The sequence below is a fragment of the Castor canadensis genome, chromosome 12 (genome assembly GCF_047511655.1).
Source record: "Castor canadensis chromosome 12, mCasCan1.hap1v2, whole genome shotgun sequence".
Classification (NCBI taxonomy): domain Eukaryota; kingdom Metazoa; phylum Chordata; class Mammalia; order Rodentia; family Castoridae; genus Castor; species Castor canadensis.
The window spans coordinates 57,755,001-57,770,325 of record NC_133397.1 but is presented as its reverse complement, the minus strand read 5'-3'; the positions used below and the strand labels follow the sequence as shown (position 1 = coordinate 57,770,325).

The 15,325-nt window shown below is 43.3% G+C and overlaps 1 protein-coding gene across 1 annotated transcript in view; it reads right to left on the bottom strand.

Moving 5' to 3' along the window:
- Positions 1-15,126: 15,126 nt before the first annotated feature.
- The window catches only part of Meis1 (Meis homeobox 1), a 133,888-nt gene continuing 133,689 nt past the window's right edge, over positions 15,127-15,325 (bottom strand). Inside the window, exon 12 of the mRNA XM_074049856.1 lies at positions 15,127-15,325. This exon is cut by the window's right edge and continues 1,318 nt beyond it. The gene's annotated coding sequence lies outside the window, so the exon portion shown is untranslated.

The following is a 15,325-nucleotide window of genomic DNA, read 5'->3' as shown; positions in this document are numbered from 1 at the left end:
ACCTGATACCTCTGAGGTCATGGACTGACCTGTTCCTATTAGGGAAGAGCTGTTCCTATTACCTGGAAATAGACAAAACCTGTGATCTAGACTTCTGCACACCAAACTGACTACAAGGATGTCTCCTTGAGGTTAGTGAGCAATTTCTAATTTGTTCATGAAAATGATTGGATCAATGTCCCACTGGCTTTGTAGCTGAATCAAATTCCAGTATAAATTAACTGAAGGCAGTCAACGAGACTGACTATGTCTCTTCATAAAAATGCCATTTGCTGATGGGCAGCCCTGACCGGCATGTCTCCATTTTTGCAGTGTTAGTCTTTGCAATCTATGTTTCCCTGGCCTTTGAGATTTAATGGCTGCTAACCAGCTAAACTCTTTCAGAAGCCACTGGTTATTTTATGCCCCTAGCTCTTATAATTTTCTACTCATGCCCTACAATGCCCCATACCCACCTCTTATTGCTCTGGCCACAATGACAAGCCTGTGAATCCTTGTCTCCTAATTAATTAAGTGCCCCTACCTGGAACACCCTTTTCCTCCTTCTTCAACATTCTCAAATAAGCACATTCAGAATAAGAAAGCTTTTCATTTGGGAAAATAAAAACAGAAGACTACTACTGGAGGATCACGTCCACCAAGAACCTCTAGGTACTGTTTGCTTCCAAAGTTCTTCCTTACCCTTCCTTGCTGTGCTCTAGATTGCAGGACTCCGAAGTGCTCTTCTCTTATTGCCTTCAGAGCCTCAGCTTCCATTGGACATGCCCACCTTCTGCCTAGTTATCTGGTGCCCAGGAGTGTGGTACTTACCTGCTCCTTCCATTCCTCCAGTTCAAGGGTGGTAATGGCTTCCTGGAATTCCTGAGATTCCTAACCTCTGAGTTGATTTGATGCCTCCTGGTTGGTTTCAAAACCTTCCTGTCTCCTGTGTAGCCAATTCCCTGCATTAAATTCCTCCCCCAGAATACATAGTGGTTTTTGTTTTCTCCATTGAAGTCTGATATAAAAACCTTTCCTGATCACCCCTCTTCACCCCAACCTACCACAAAGACTTTCAGGGGCTCCCTTCATCCAGGTTGTTGGTTTAACTTTCGTGTACCCACATCTGTGTATGCTGCTACTGGTTGGTATTTGGTTTCCTTATCAGCTTCATCCCATAATGAACTCTTGAGGACAAGGACAATATCCTGTTAATCTCGGACTCTCCAATGTCCTGTTCGTTGCTTAGTGTAGAGGAAGTACGCACAGAATTTGTTCAATCTTAAAAAATAATCTGATGCAATATTCTTGAAATATATGAAGACAACAAGATCTACACTAGAATAACACAGAGTTTAAATGAAAACTAAGTCTGGATTTTTTTTTGAAAGAGGAGAAGAGTTGGGTTTCAGTCTTCTTTTTGGGGTGTGGTATGTTGTTCTTCAGTGTATAAGATCACAATCCAGTGATTGGTGGAAGAGTCAGCTTTTATTTCAGTGAAGTAACTTAATCAATAAAAATATTAATTACTTTAGCAAATGCTTTGGAACAATAAAGTTTTGTCATTTTCCTTCTTGTGGCTGGGCAGGGAAAGTCAAAGGAAAGTATCTTTGAATTATAAGAGACCCTGAGATCCAGAGGACAGAGTAATATTCCTTTCTGAGTCAGGACTCCTCTGGAAAAAAATCTGAAACTCTCTAAAAGAGGGATTAAATTATTACACTCAACATAATTGAACAGAAATTTTTATTCACTTTCTAAAATGCAAAATGATTTTGCAAAATAAGAATATATGAGTATAACTTAAAGGATAGCAAAAAAGACCCACAAAAGATAAATTACATGTACTCCATTGATAGAGTCAGAATTACTAATCAGAGTTCCTAGAAGGCTGGTCTTTCAGGAAGCCCATCTTCCCCTTAAACCTTTCCCCTAGTAATCCGTTGCAACTAGGGCATAGGTGTGGTGGTACAACAAAATTTTTCCATCTGGACTATATTATTTTAGATGTCTTGAATTCAGTGTACCATAAAATCCTTAACCATTAAACTTCAACATCAAGTAATTACAGCACCCTTTAATAGAACAATGTTTTTGCCACACGGAAACCAGAAAACAGACTTCTAATCGTTCCCTTAAGATTATAGTAGGATGTGCAAAAAAGAATTCATTTCTCCTTAATCATAACAGCATATTCATATTATAAGTTTGTCTGAAATTGACTTCCTGCTCTGGTGTGAATCATGGAAGTGACTGACTTGGCAAGGTAGGACCCATGTGTCCTGTGAAATACTGCAGGTGCCAGTTGCAACAAAGTCGCCATTGTCTTTCTGTAATGAAGTCAGTTTAAATAGCTAAGTGTCCAAAAGTGAATCTCAGTGTGCCTGGTGTCTAGAAGGTCAATTATTGCAGGGTGTCAGACAATTGGGGTAGCATTACTACTAACCAGGGGGCTTTAGTTTTTGTTTTTAATAATGCAATGCTGGTCTGTTAGAATAAAGAGAACATATTACAGCAAATATTGAATCAGGCACTGTGACAAAATGACAGATCTAAATTGTCACAGTTTATACAGATTCCACAAAACAATGCTGACCCTGAATCATACAAAGCATTTTGCATACATTTTCCACCAAATTCCAGAGTTTTGCTTTAGAGGAATTTTACTTGAAACAAGTGACTATGACAAATATTTTTTTATGCTGAGAAAGGTGGAAAGCCTTTTCTTTTTTAAATTGTTGTGCTGAGGCATTTACAAAAGTTCTTACAATATATCAAGTATATTATACTTGAATTCTTGTAATGATTTTCATAGCTGACTCCCAATTTTTGTAGTGAGGGGAGTAGATATTGAACTAGCACATGCTTTAATTTTTTTTCCAAACAACTTCCTGAAATTTTATTTTACTTCAAATAAGACTTTTTTTTTTCTTGGATGTTCACATTTGCGTCTTGTTGTTATTCTTCAAAATATTTCCTCCTTACATGAAAATTCTATTATTTTTAAAAATCTTCATGTCATAATGAATCAGCCTTTTCATAAAAACAAAGAACAGAGCTAAAACTACATTAATAAAAAAGTTGTATTAGCATAGTAAAGTGTTACCTATATAAATGTCTACTAAAGTGTCATGTATTTTGCTGAACTTTACAAAATAATTCGCCACTTCTTTTTAAAGTCTTCTTTTTTCTTTAATGGATTTTTCATTTATAATTAGGGAAAATATAATTATTTTTAAATGACAAATGAGTCAAAATATTATAGAAATAATGTTGATTACAATAGTTTAAAAGATTTTCAAAAGTGTTCTCTTTATTTTAATCTATGGGTAAATAAGGATATTTCTTTCTTGCTAAACCAGAGAGACTCAAGCACTTAGTATTTCTTGGCATTAATTCTTGTTGCCCAGATACCAAAAGTTGGTTCTAAAGTGCTAAAATTATCAAAGGTTTTTAATTGTCTATTTAGAATTTTTTAAAAGATCATAGATATCTATTTTACCTACCTTACATATTTAGATGAATCCAGCTGACTGATTAAAAACTAACTTCTAAAAACTTAACTTGATATTACAGATTTGTTAATCTTTGGAAGCTGTATAAATTCATTTTCCTTTCAGCATTAATTATCCATAATGACCTCCACTTATCACATACTCTGGAGAAAACTGTACTTGTTTATTTTTTTCCAATGCTTTTTTAAAATAAAAATAGTTTTCATTATTAACAGTCATGGAAAGACTTGTTAATTATTAAAATCTTGGTATTTCCAAAGATTTTTCTTTGGCTATTCTAAATAGAAAGTTCTGATGTGAAGAGAACTGTTATATAAATTCCCCGAATAATAGCTTAATTACTTATAAACTCTGGAAACAATTAGTTTATCATCCTTTGAAGTGAGTAAGGCAACTTGCCAGGCTGAGAGCAAAACGCTTGTCACTTTTTCATGTAATGAGCTTAGTTTCTTTTTGTTATTTTAGATTACTTTGAAAAGGAAACTCGGTGGAATATACTTGAATGTTCAAAAGTTAAAAGTTGAATCATTTCACTTCATAACTGGCCTCTGCAATATCACTTAATAAAGTACCGAAAGAAATATTGAAGGCTCTGAAGATTATAATTTATGTGCTTATGGAAATCATTGGAACAGATATTCTGGTTCAAAGATAAAGTTGAGCTTGAATGGCAACAATATTGTTAGAGATTGACGAGGACTGTCCTGGCTTTCAGCCTCATAACATCATCCCTCGCACAAACCACCAAAGGCACAAGAGCAGCCTTTCTCTTCCCTGGCGCAGCTGCTCTTCGCTTTCTCGCCTAACTACTCCAACCCCCGCCCCCCAGCCTCTGGGTCTCTATCTCCCCACTAACACCCGCCCGCCCCTCCCATTTCCTCTGTGCCTCTTTTTCATCGCAGTTCATTGTCAGGTGTTTTTTTCTCTGGCCGAACATAGATCAAAGGAAGGTCTGAATATAAGTGGTTATTGTGAGATTGAAACACTATATGTCTGAATATTACTCCAAAAATGAGGAAGAAAAAAGAACATCGAAAGAAGATGCAAACTTCATCTAGGCAGGCTCGGGATCTGCCAGAGTTGTCGCAGAGCACAGGTGGGGGCAGATCAGCTCTGGGAGGCCGCCACGGTAAAGACCAGAGGGAGACTATTACTGCAACCACTGCAGTCAGGTGCAGCCTACACCTGAGGCCACCCGCTCCAGTCTGACCTTGGCGGTCAAGGAGCAAGGTCGTCTCTGATTTCTTCACCTGACCACGGAGTGTTTACCCCGTTCCTGGGAAAAGAAACTGATGGCCAAGAAAGGCAGGCAGGTCCAAGAAGTCAGGAGGCTTCTTTTGAATGTATTGAGCTAGTGAGGGCCCACGCCAGCCCAGTGACAGTCAACTATTGAAACATTTTGCATATTTCAAAATGATATTAATATATTTCTTATATCCCCTCCACCACCACCACCACTGTAAGTCATAATTACCATTCACTCTTTGTCGGCTAGAATCCCTTTAAGCAATCCCAGCAAGTCAACCCACTTTGGGGACGCATTTTGCATTTTGCATTGCCCGCTATTCCTCCCCAGACCTATACGTCAAGGAATAAGGAGTTGAGACATGACATATTAATGTTTTTATCAGGGGACTCTCTGCTCCCACAGGAAGGGAGGGAGCTGGGGAGGAGAGGGCGGCGGAAAAGGAGCGGGAAGGAATCACTCCGCAGCTTCTAAGGAAATTCATATTCCGTGTATGTTCCTCCCTCACCTGAAATAAATCCTGCAGGCCTACCCACGCAAACCCAGCAGCACTTATTTATTTGCATGTCATGCTTATAATATGGTAGAAAGCAAGACGGATTTCTCCAGAAGGGGAGGAGATGAGGCTCACCTTTCAGGCTCGGTCTCTTAAATAAAAAAGAATTGACCGGCTGGGCGCCTAAGAATTTATCTTGAGTTTGTGGTCATTATCTCTATTATATAGCCCCGGCAATAAATAAATCGGGTAGTTACTATCCAACAATAAAACTGTAGTGTATGGGACACCTTACTATTACTTTCTTAATAATCTGCCGTTTCTTTCCCTTTAAATCTTCCCCGTCTTGTCTTCCCGCTCTTCTACAAGGATCTATCTTCGCCCCTTGAGGTACCAGACCACTTGGATCATTTTTATATTTTGTGAACACAATAAGTTTTCCTGTCTAGACTTTCAGTTTTTCCTCCTATTTCTAGGCTGCCTAATCTGCTTCAAGACAAAGGACTGGCCCGGATCAAATGTCTTTTTCTTTCCGTTCTCTCTGTTTTAACCGCTTTGTGCGTCCACACTAATGAAGATCGTCCCCCTCGCGGGAGCCACCCTTGAGATCGCTAGGAGAAAGGGAGTCACCCAGGTTCGGGGTGACCCGCCCGGGGAGAGGGTCTGAGGGCCCTCTGCGGCGGGCACGCCCTTGGGTGCGCAAGGGAGTCCGGGGCAGAGTTGGAGCGACTCTGCCTCTGCCTAGGGTAGTTCTACTTCTCACTACCCTCACCTCGATTCTTCACTGTGCGTGTGCCAGTGTAGGTATTTCTTAGGGTCCCATCCTCCCTCTTCTCCCAGATCGCCCTCCGCCGGGGCACAGAGCGCCACCCGCGGAGGCGAGCAACCCGGACCCGCGGGAGAAGTCGGTCCTCGCTGAGCTGCGTGCTCCCGAGCGTCTGCGGGGACATAAACGACATCAAGGGGGCTTGGGCCCCGGGAGCGGAAGCAGAGGGGGCAGGGGAGGGGGCTCGTTTGGGTTTCTTCTGCTTTCACACCTAGCTCACCTTTGCGCCCCTATGAGTTACGCGGCTTCGACCCCCCCAGTCGGGACCGGGGTGCGCAGTGGTCGGGGACAGAACCTTGAAGAGCCCCAGGGGCCTCAGCCCCGTGGGGACCAGGGAGTCTAGCAGGCATCGGCCGGCGCCTTCCAAACCCACCGTCACACTGGCTGGCTCTAACTCCAGCGCCAAAACTGACGCGGACCCGAAAAGCGGACAGCAAATGACCGTGTTATCTGCGGGCGGGAGCTAGGGGGTGGCATGTGGGGAGGGTACGGAGGAGATGGGGACCAAGGGCTGTGGTAAGGCGGGGAAGGAAAACGGACCTGCGTGGCTTCCCCCCTTTTGTCCTTACACTGCTGGTCCCAAGAAATCAAGTTAACAACAGCAAGCCCCCACCAGGCTCGGGTTTGTTTGTGTGACTTAGATCACAGATAAAACTCAGCGAGACAGAGAGCTTGTGTGTGTGTGTGTGTGTGTGTGTGTGTGTGTGTGAGAGAGAGAGAGAGAGAGAGAGAGAGAGAGAGAGAGAAGCTGCGCTGCGACGAGGCTACTGATGGTGAAGGGACGGTGAACTTCTCACCTTTAACTCAGTAACAACACGTCCTTTAAAAAAAATGCACACCGCCATACGTGTGTGTTTGTGTGTTTCCCTGTTAATTGCGTTTTACTGGCATCATCTTTTACGACTGTGAAAACAATCGGCTGGGAAAATATTCACATTTGGGACAGAAAACATTTTTTATTTATATCTTTGACATTTAAAAGAGCAGAATTAATTTGTTCTGTCTACATTAGCATTGAGAGAAAGTTTCAGAAATCTACCCGAGGGAAAAGGAGGGGAGAAAAAAGAAAAAGAAAAAAAGAAAGCGAAGAAAAGCTAGGCTTGGTTTTTCTTATATTAGATCTGTAATCAATCACTGAAATAGGAGGCAGCAAAATTGTAAAGATTCGATGGATTAAAATGCAAATGAAAAGTAGAAAAAGAAACATTAACATGGCGATCAAAGATTTAATAACCGTAAATCAAGTTTTTTTCCTGTTGCAGCTGCAGTTTGTGTGTTTATGTTTTAATCATGTTCGTTCCATAAATAAATAATTTCTGAAACGAGACTAATTTTTCATTATTTTAACCGTGGGCTACATCACTAAATATTAAAAATAGAAAGTGTACTGGATGCCAGATTCCCAACCAAATAAGAGAAAGACCTGTGAAGATTGTTTAAAAATCAAGGAGTTTCACTTGCGTATTTTGAAAATTGAAGTATTATGCTAAAATAAAAATCTGTCTCAACTGACAAAGCCCAAAGTTTTCTTTTCCCTTTAATATTTTATGTTAACAACCAGATACCATTTATATTAAATATATGTGTGGCCGCATATCCATTTCATTTTGAGCATTTTCAAAGAACAAAAGTGCCAGAATATTTGAATAATATAAAACATATATCATTTCAAAGTGCATTGACATAATTTCTGGGGGAAAAAAAAACACTTTTTTGGAAGAATCTGCCTCCTAGTGAAAAATTAAGTGATGGTTCAACACAGGTAAAACTTTTTTAGCTTTATCATTAAACTTCTTTTCTCCAAGGAGGGGGGAATATTTTAGCTCTTTTTTTGTTGTTATCATTCAACTTAAGGCTTTATGTCAAGATGTCAAATTATTTAATTCATTTTCTCACCTATGGTGAAGGTTTTTCATTTTGATCTTTGAACTTAAACCACTAATTTATATTGTTAATTTCTAAATGTCTAGAAGTTTTAAAATAAAACAATTGAACTTAGTCTTTTCTTTCTGTCCTCTGTTTCCCTTCCTTCCTTTCTTCTTTCGTGGTCTTATTAACATAGAGGGAACTCATTTTCAACAAATTGGAAACTTTTCTTTTTGGATATACAGCTTCGCAATGTTTAAAATAAGCTCTTTGCTTATTTCTGTCTTTGAAGGCATTATTTGCCCTGATTTGATGAATTAGAATTATTGTCTTCTTTGAACAAATAAAAATGATAACCAAAACCAGAATACATGGGTTTTTTTCCTAAAACTTTTAAGTTAAATGTGAGCTAAGTTGATGTCCACTCTCCCCATCCCAGCCAAACAATTACATTTTCACTGTGACAGTCCAATAATGCATTTAGTTTAAAATTACACTTGGACTTTTTCTCCTTTGTATTTTTTTCATTTACTTCAGTGCAACAAGATGACTTGATTTTCATGGGATTACATGAACTCTATTCAGTGTTACTGGGACATTTCTGCTCAACTAAATACTTGCCTTAATAGACAAATGAACTTCTTTTTATTTGCTGGAGTTTGTAGATGGTTTTAGAAACAGAGTGTGCGACTGATTTAGTTATTGTTGTTGTGAGAGTCAAACAGGCACAAAAGTCATTTATCTAAGCTGAAGAGATATGACTGTAAAAGGGAGAAGCAAGAGCAGAATCATGGGGAAGTATTTCGGTTTATAGCTCTTATTAATTAAACCGGATGTGTTTTTATTCTGCTCTGTTAGTACCGACCTTGGTAAAAGCTCCCAGTTACCTTTTTTCACCCTCACTCTCATTTTTTTCATTCATTGGGTCCCTAGTTGATAAGGGTTGCTTGTTCTATATTATATCACTAAGTAGTTATAGTATAAAATCTCCTGAGTCTTCAGACGATCGTATTGCCCACGCCCCCCTGGGGGGGGGAATGAAAGGAAGAAATGCTTTTCACATTCAGTTTTAGCATTTTGTTTCGTTGAAATGCAAGACAGGTACTTGATTTAGCATTTAAGCAAAAGGTTACACAAACCGCGTTTTAGAAAGTGTTGGGATGTCCGACAGGGTCAGCCCTAGATCAGATCATTTTTTGAATGCAGACCTAAAGATAATGAGTACTTGTTGTATTAAAGGGGACAAACAGTACTTTGGCTTCCTCTGACCCCAGAATGCACGGTTCGGTTTCATTGATCATCCTCCTTTATGAGATAATGCAATTACAAACATCAATAAGGGGCTGCAAGGGGAATCATTATGCGGTGACAGTGATAAATGACGGTGCAGAAATAGCATGCTTTCTCCCCCCTAACAATCCAGGAGCCCAGGGGCTCCGGGGGCTGAACACAGTCGCCAAGGAAACAGATGACATCCCAAACGGCACCAAAGGAAAAAAAATGAACAGTCTTTCTTTGCCTTTCACTCTTTTCCGTCTTCCAAAGAGTTAGTTTTGGCTCTAGCAGCAGCTGCCACAGAGGCATTTCGTTATTTCAGACATTAAAGACTGGAGCGGGCAGTGGAGTCTCCTCCCCCCTCCATCCCCACCCCCACTAGATAACACACAAAGCTCACTGTTCACAGTTTAGGACTACCTGAAAATTCACGTCTTAAAATCAGATTTGGGTGGGGTGGAGGAGAAGGGGGAACGTGGATTTACACAGCCATTGCGTTGTATTTTCCCCGCTTTTGTCCAGTGGAAACTGAGTCTCCAAAACAAACTGGCGCCTCGCGGGTCAGCCAGTAAAGAGAAGGGTGTGCGTGGCTCGCCTCCATCTCCTGGTGGTGCCAGACGCTGCCCGGTGCCAGTGGGTAGGGGTGGTGGGGTGCAGGCGGCTGCTAGGGGTGTTTGCCACAGTGCTGGGTTTCTTTGAGATGGTAGTTATCAATGGGCGTAGGATCTCCCTTAAATTGAGGAATCTGGTTCTTTAAAAAATCCCCCAGGCTATCCACAGAAGAGTCCTTAAGGGATCTTTAGTAATCCCCTATCCACCTATGTCCAGAAAGGTGGGTAAGTAGGCGGGCGAGAACAGGCTTTGGGTTACACAGACTATAGCGCGGCCCCTGCGCCTTCCGGGACTGGGTAGGGGTAGACCTCTGGTCTCTGGGTGGAGATGGGGAACTTGCCACTTTTACCGAAGAGAAAGAAAATGCTGAGGTGCGAGGGAGGCCTAGCCAGAAAGGCACTGGGGAGGGGAGGAGGAAAGCCAGCGTACGCAATCGCACACTTCCAGGAGGTCGCCAACCAGGAGAAAGTACACACAGGGTTCCTGACCCCTGTCAGGCACGCCTTGGCGTGGAGCTGGGAACCCATACAGTGCACCCAGCCAGAGAAGGCCCACGCGGGGAGGAGCGGGACGGGCGGGCGTGAGAAGCAGGTGACTTTATTCATTGCTTTCCCAATCGGCGAGGTCCTGGGACTCGTTTTCCGCCTGGAGATTAAGATCATTGCTCGAGTAATGAACTTAATGCTTTAGGGTAGAGGTGAGTGTGTCTGCGAGTGGGTAGGGGTAGGAATAACCGGCCCGATCGATTGGAGACTGGCTTAAAACTAAATCCCTTTTCTCCAGGGCTTTACCGTCCGGGTTTTCCCGAAGTGGGCTGAGCGCGCCGGGAGCGCAGGGAGGCAGTGCGCTGAAGGGCGATCTGGGGGCTCCGCCAGCCTGAATCAAGGCCAAGTCTCCCCGCCGAGACCCCCAGGGTACCATTTTTAGGGCAAAGACTTCAAAGCGCAAATGTTGGCGAACTGATTGCTCAATATGTTATTTGTTTTTCCTTTCACTTCCGTCTTGGGAGAAAATGTTTCAGAAGCTTTGGCGGGCACATCAGGCGGAAAAGGGAACTCTCTCTCTCCCTGCCATCAGCCATCCGCTCCCAGCCCCCGACCGCCTACTCTCGCTCACCGCTCTTTCCCCAGCCTTGGGATTCCCAGCCTCACGTAGACTCTGCACCGTGACACACAAAGTGGTATAGGCCGCCAAAGGACCAGTGGGTCCTGGGCACTATAGAAGAGGGGAGAAAGTCCAGGAAAAATGTCCGGACAGGCAAGGCGCCTCACTATCCAGTTCCACGCCGCTCACTCGGTGTCCAAATGTCTACCGGGAGCTTTGCACCATCAATTCCTGTTTTTACTGCCTTCACATGGGCGGAGGGCCTGCCGAGATCCAAAAGGCAGGGGGAAGATTGCAGATTTTAAAGTGATCCTAAGGAACTCCTGTCTAAAAGGTTAGGGTGTCATGACTCTGGACCCCCCTACTCCTGGCCCTCCAGGCCAGCCTTCCAGTGCTCTACGTGGCCTCTGGGAGCCAACATTTCAGGATTACGGTCCCAGATGCACCGTGGGATTCGGAAGCCAGAGCTCTAATGTGGCAGCGTCCATTAAGACGCCTGGAGTGAGCCAACTACAAAGGCACTAGGAATGGTTCCGAGGGAAAGGGTCCCGCAGGAGGCATCTGTCCACGCCCTTCTGAACACATCCAGAGTAGCCCCTTCTCCAGAGACAAAGCCGACAGTCCCTTAAACTTGATTTTCGGGTGGGGGATGGGAAGTCCACAGAATGCTACTGCTGGCACCGAACAGCCCCCAGGTGCTCTGGGAACTGGGCAAAGACCCGTCCACACACAGCCTGGGCCCAGGCCCCAGAATCCAGACTGGAGCTCAGCATAGCGGCCCTCTGGATTTCCTCCAGGGGTGTAGAGCCGGCCCCAACCCCAACCACCCACAACTCCTTTCCCTTCCCCCGCCCGCAAGCTCTAGGGGCGCTGCACGCAGATCGGCGAGGGTGCGCGCCCTGTGGGATTGGCGCGCGGGAGCGGGTGGAGCTGGCGATTTTCCTTTTCAGTATCTTTGCACTTCTGCACGAAGTTTCCTGGTAGGCGCCTCTGCCCCAAGATCGGAGCCTCCCGCTGCCGATCCTTCTCCTCCCGCCCCCTCGAGTCGAACGACCCGGAGTCTCTGCCGGGCCTGGTCTCCCACTCGGAACTTTGGACCGCGCTCCCCGCGCTTCCCAGGGTTCGGCACAGGGCGCTTCTCCCCGGGGTGAAACACGCCGGCCCCGCTCGCTGCAAGGAAACACCCGCTGCCTCCCAAGGAACTCCTAATACCATCCATACAGCTTTAATGCGTTTATAATTCGATAAGTGATTTCAATTTAAAATTGTTAGTAACTAATTTTATGGGTAATTTTTCCACATCAAATATTTAAGCATCAGATTAAGGGAGCCAGTTCCGACACAGGATAATAAGGGGGTTTCCCCCACCTCCCCCCGCGCCTCCGCCTCCCTCGGTTTCCTACCAAGTCGTTTTTCCAAATCCCCAAAAGGTGGCAGTCGAAGCCGACTTTCCTCTTTTCCTGCGGCTCTGCGAAGGGAGGGGGGGGGGAGGGGAGGGGGAGGGGTGGCGGGAGAGGGGGAGGGGCAAGAAGAGCAGAGGGCGAAGCTAGATGTCGCCTGGACTTCTCAAAATCTTTAACACGTTTCTAATACAGTACAAGCAAGAAGCAGTGGTGAATTTCCTGAGAAAGTCCTGGCAGAAAAGAAAGCCCAAAAAACGTGTCTTGTGGCCTCGGAGCAGGGGATGTGAAAAACTCAGCACATTCACCCGAATTCTTCAGTTTCTCAACAGAAAGGGGAGAGGGAGACCCAGGCAGAGATCAACCGTCTTTTTGATATTTCTTTGTATCTTAACATTATCTATAAGTGCTATACAACTAAGTGACCTGTTTCTTCGAGGACAGGACTCTGTGGATTACATAATGGGGGGAGGAGTAAAGCTGGGGAAAGGGTGATGGGTGGGGGCAGACGGCGGAGGGCGGAGGGGAGATTGGGGCGAGCAGCGGATGAATTGCAGACCGATTGCCAAAACTTTTTTTTTTTTTTTTTTCCCCTGCTGCTGCTGCTGCGGCTGCGGCTGCTTTTGCTGCTGCCTTTGCTTTGAATGTGGGTAACTAGGAAACAGCTAGCCGTCTGAGAAGACGGAATTTCCAACGTGTAAAATGTTCTTAACGGAACCATTGAGCGAGTGCAATAAGGCGTGAGGGGGAACTAATCTTCCCATTTAAATGTTTGTGGCAATTTTATCTAAATGAATTTTAATGCTAAACGAGGGTAATTCCCCATTTGTAGCGCGTTTACTTCTCTTTCCTGTGCCTCTAAAGCAGTCGAACATCATGCAATGAACAATAACAATAAAAATACTGTCAAGGCTTATTATTCATTTTGAATGTGTTATAATTACAGCTGATTAAATATGATCGGGTAAAATTTTTACTTTTTTTGAAAAAAAAATTAAATCCTACTAAAAAGTCTCATTCAGTCAGGCGCCACCCCCCCCCCACCCCAGCAACTAAAGAATAAAAAGCAGGTACAATTGTGTGCCCTCGTTTAGAGGAGGAAGGGCGTTCTGGCTTTTGCCTTTTAAGAAACATCAAAAACACTCTCGACACCTCTATTCTTGCCCTTCTTCGGATAAGCGTCCTCAATAACCTCTGAGCTGGCTCTGATACTTTCTAGAGGAAAAGCTAAAATAGCAATAAGCAGGGAGGGTGTCAGGCAGAGGAAGTTCCAGGAGTAAGGTTCTCCCATAATCGTCACCCAGAGAGCGAATGTACGGAACAACAGCTTGGTTTTTTTTTCTAATTCCTGGACATTAATGATCATTATAGTCTCCATCGTCTGTATCTCCTTTTTTTCACTTGTACCCTTCTCTCTCTCTCTCTCTCTCTCTCTCTCTCTCTCTCTCTCTCTCTCTCTCTCTCCTTCTCTCTCGCTTTCTTTCTCCTCTCTCTCCCTCCTCCTCCTTTTCCTCCTCCCTCCACCCCCTTCCTTTCCTCCCCCACAGGGCTAGAGCCTCCTCAAGAATAAAGGCCGAAAATAACCAACTCACCCTGGGGAGGAGGAGTAAATGACCGTTAGTTTACAAAGTTTATTATTAATTTTAAAAGTAAATAAATGGCTGTTAACTGCTAGTAACCACCTATCAAAAGAGAATGATTTCACTAATATAGGCTATTTATGTAGTCCAAGAATTGCCACTGGGTCAAAGATGGGAAATTTAAACAGTCCCCATCTAAGGAGTGAGGGCGGGGTGGGGGCGCAGTGGGCGATGCCTGCAATAGATCAAGTCTCTCTCTCTCTCTCTCTCTCTCTCTCTCTCTCTCTCTCTCTCTCTCTCTGTCTGTCTTTCTCCTCCCCCTCCCTCTACCCACGTGTTCAGTAACCAACCAGGCCCCACCAACAAAAGGTGAGGGTGCAAGCTGCTGCTCCCGCTCCAGCAGGTGATTCAGGCAGTCTATCGCACATCACCTGGTAAAGCCAATCCACAGCTGGCTTCTCTTTTCGAATAGAAAATAGAATTGCTGAGGGCCGGTTTATAGTGTGACATGGGCCTGAATGTCAGACTTGAGTTTAAGACGGTCTTCTGCGCCTCATCCTTTGTTTACAAAGCAATCACTTCTAAAAGGCTTATTTTTAAAAATGAATTTGCCTTAATTAAAATATTTGTGTATTTTCCTTAGCTTTGGGAAGCACTTTTTACAGCAGCAATTTTATTTAAATAAAATTATAAGCTATTCCAGCTTAAACATGTTATTTTGTACCATTTAGCTGGCTGCCATGCAGAAATTCTGTACAGCTGTTCTGGAAAATTGGTTAATAACCAGTTTTATCCAATGAGAACATAGAGCATATTTATAAAAATTAGATTTTGAAGTCTGGTCTCTTCAATTTCACATAGTTAATTTCCTAATAAACATATATTGCTCTGCCTAGGTAACATCCTCAGCAAAAGACTGAACTCTGTGCCTTAGGTTCCCCATTATGCGCAAGAATGATTTCACTGATATTAGATGAGTAGTTCTGTGGGAGGTAATTTGAGTCTACAGTTAGATTGGTGCCTTTAGGCCTTAAATTTGCTGATTTTAGGGCGTTCATTAAGTCAGCTTAACGAATTCAATGGCTATTAGTAAATAATTTACTTTGTGGTTAAAATTTTCAAATACGTATATGGCTTAGGGAGCAAAAATGAATTGTTGTATTTATTGCATTAATCACTAAAATTTGGGGGGGCAGTAAACAAATTTTTCAAGCAGTGGAGTCAGCATGACAAAAATAATCTTGTTTTTATTTTAGATTCAGATTTCATTACTGCACTCAAAAGACTACAACTGGGCTTGGAGTTATTATACAATCCAAACTGTTTCTGTCAGGAACACTAAGACTCACTGTGCAATGATTGTTATTAATAATTAGCTCCTTGGTTTCTTGATAGAAAAAGGCTATCAACAAGCATTTGTTTATCC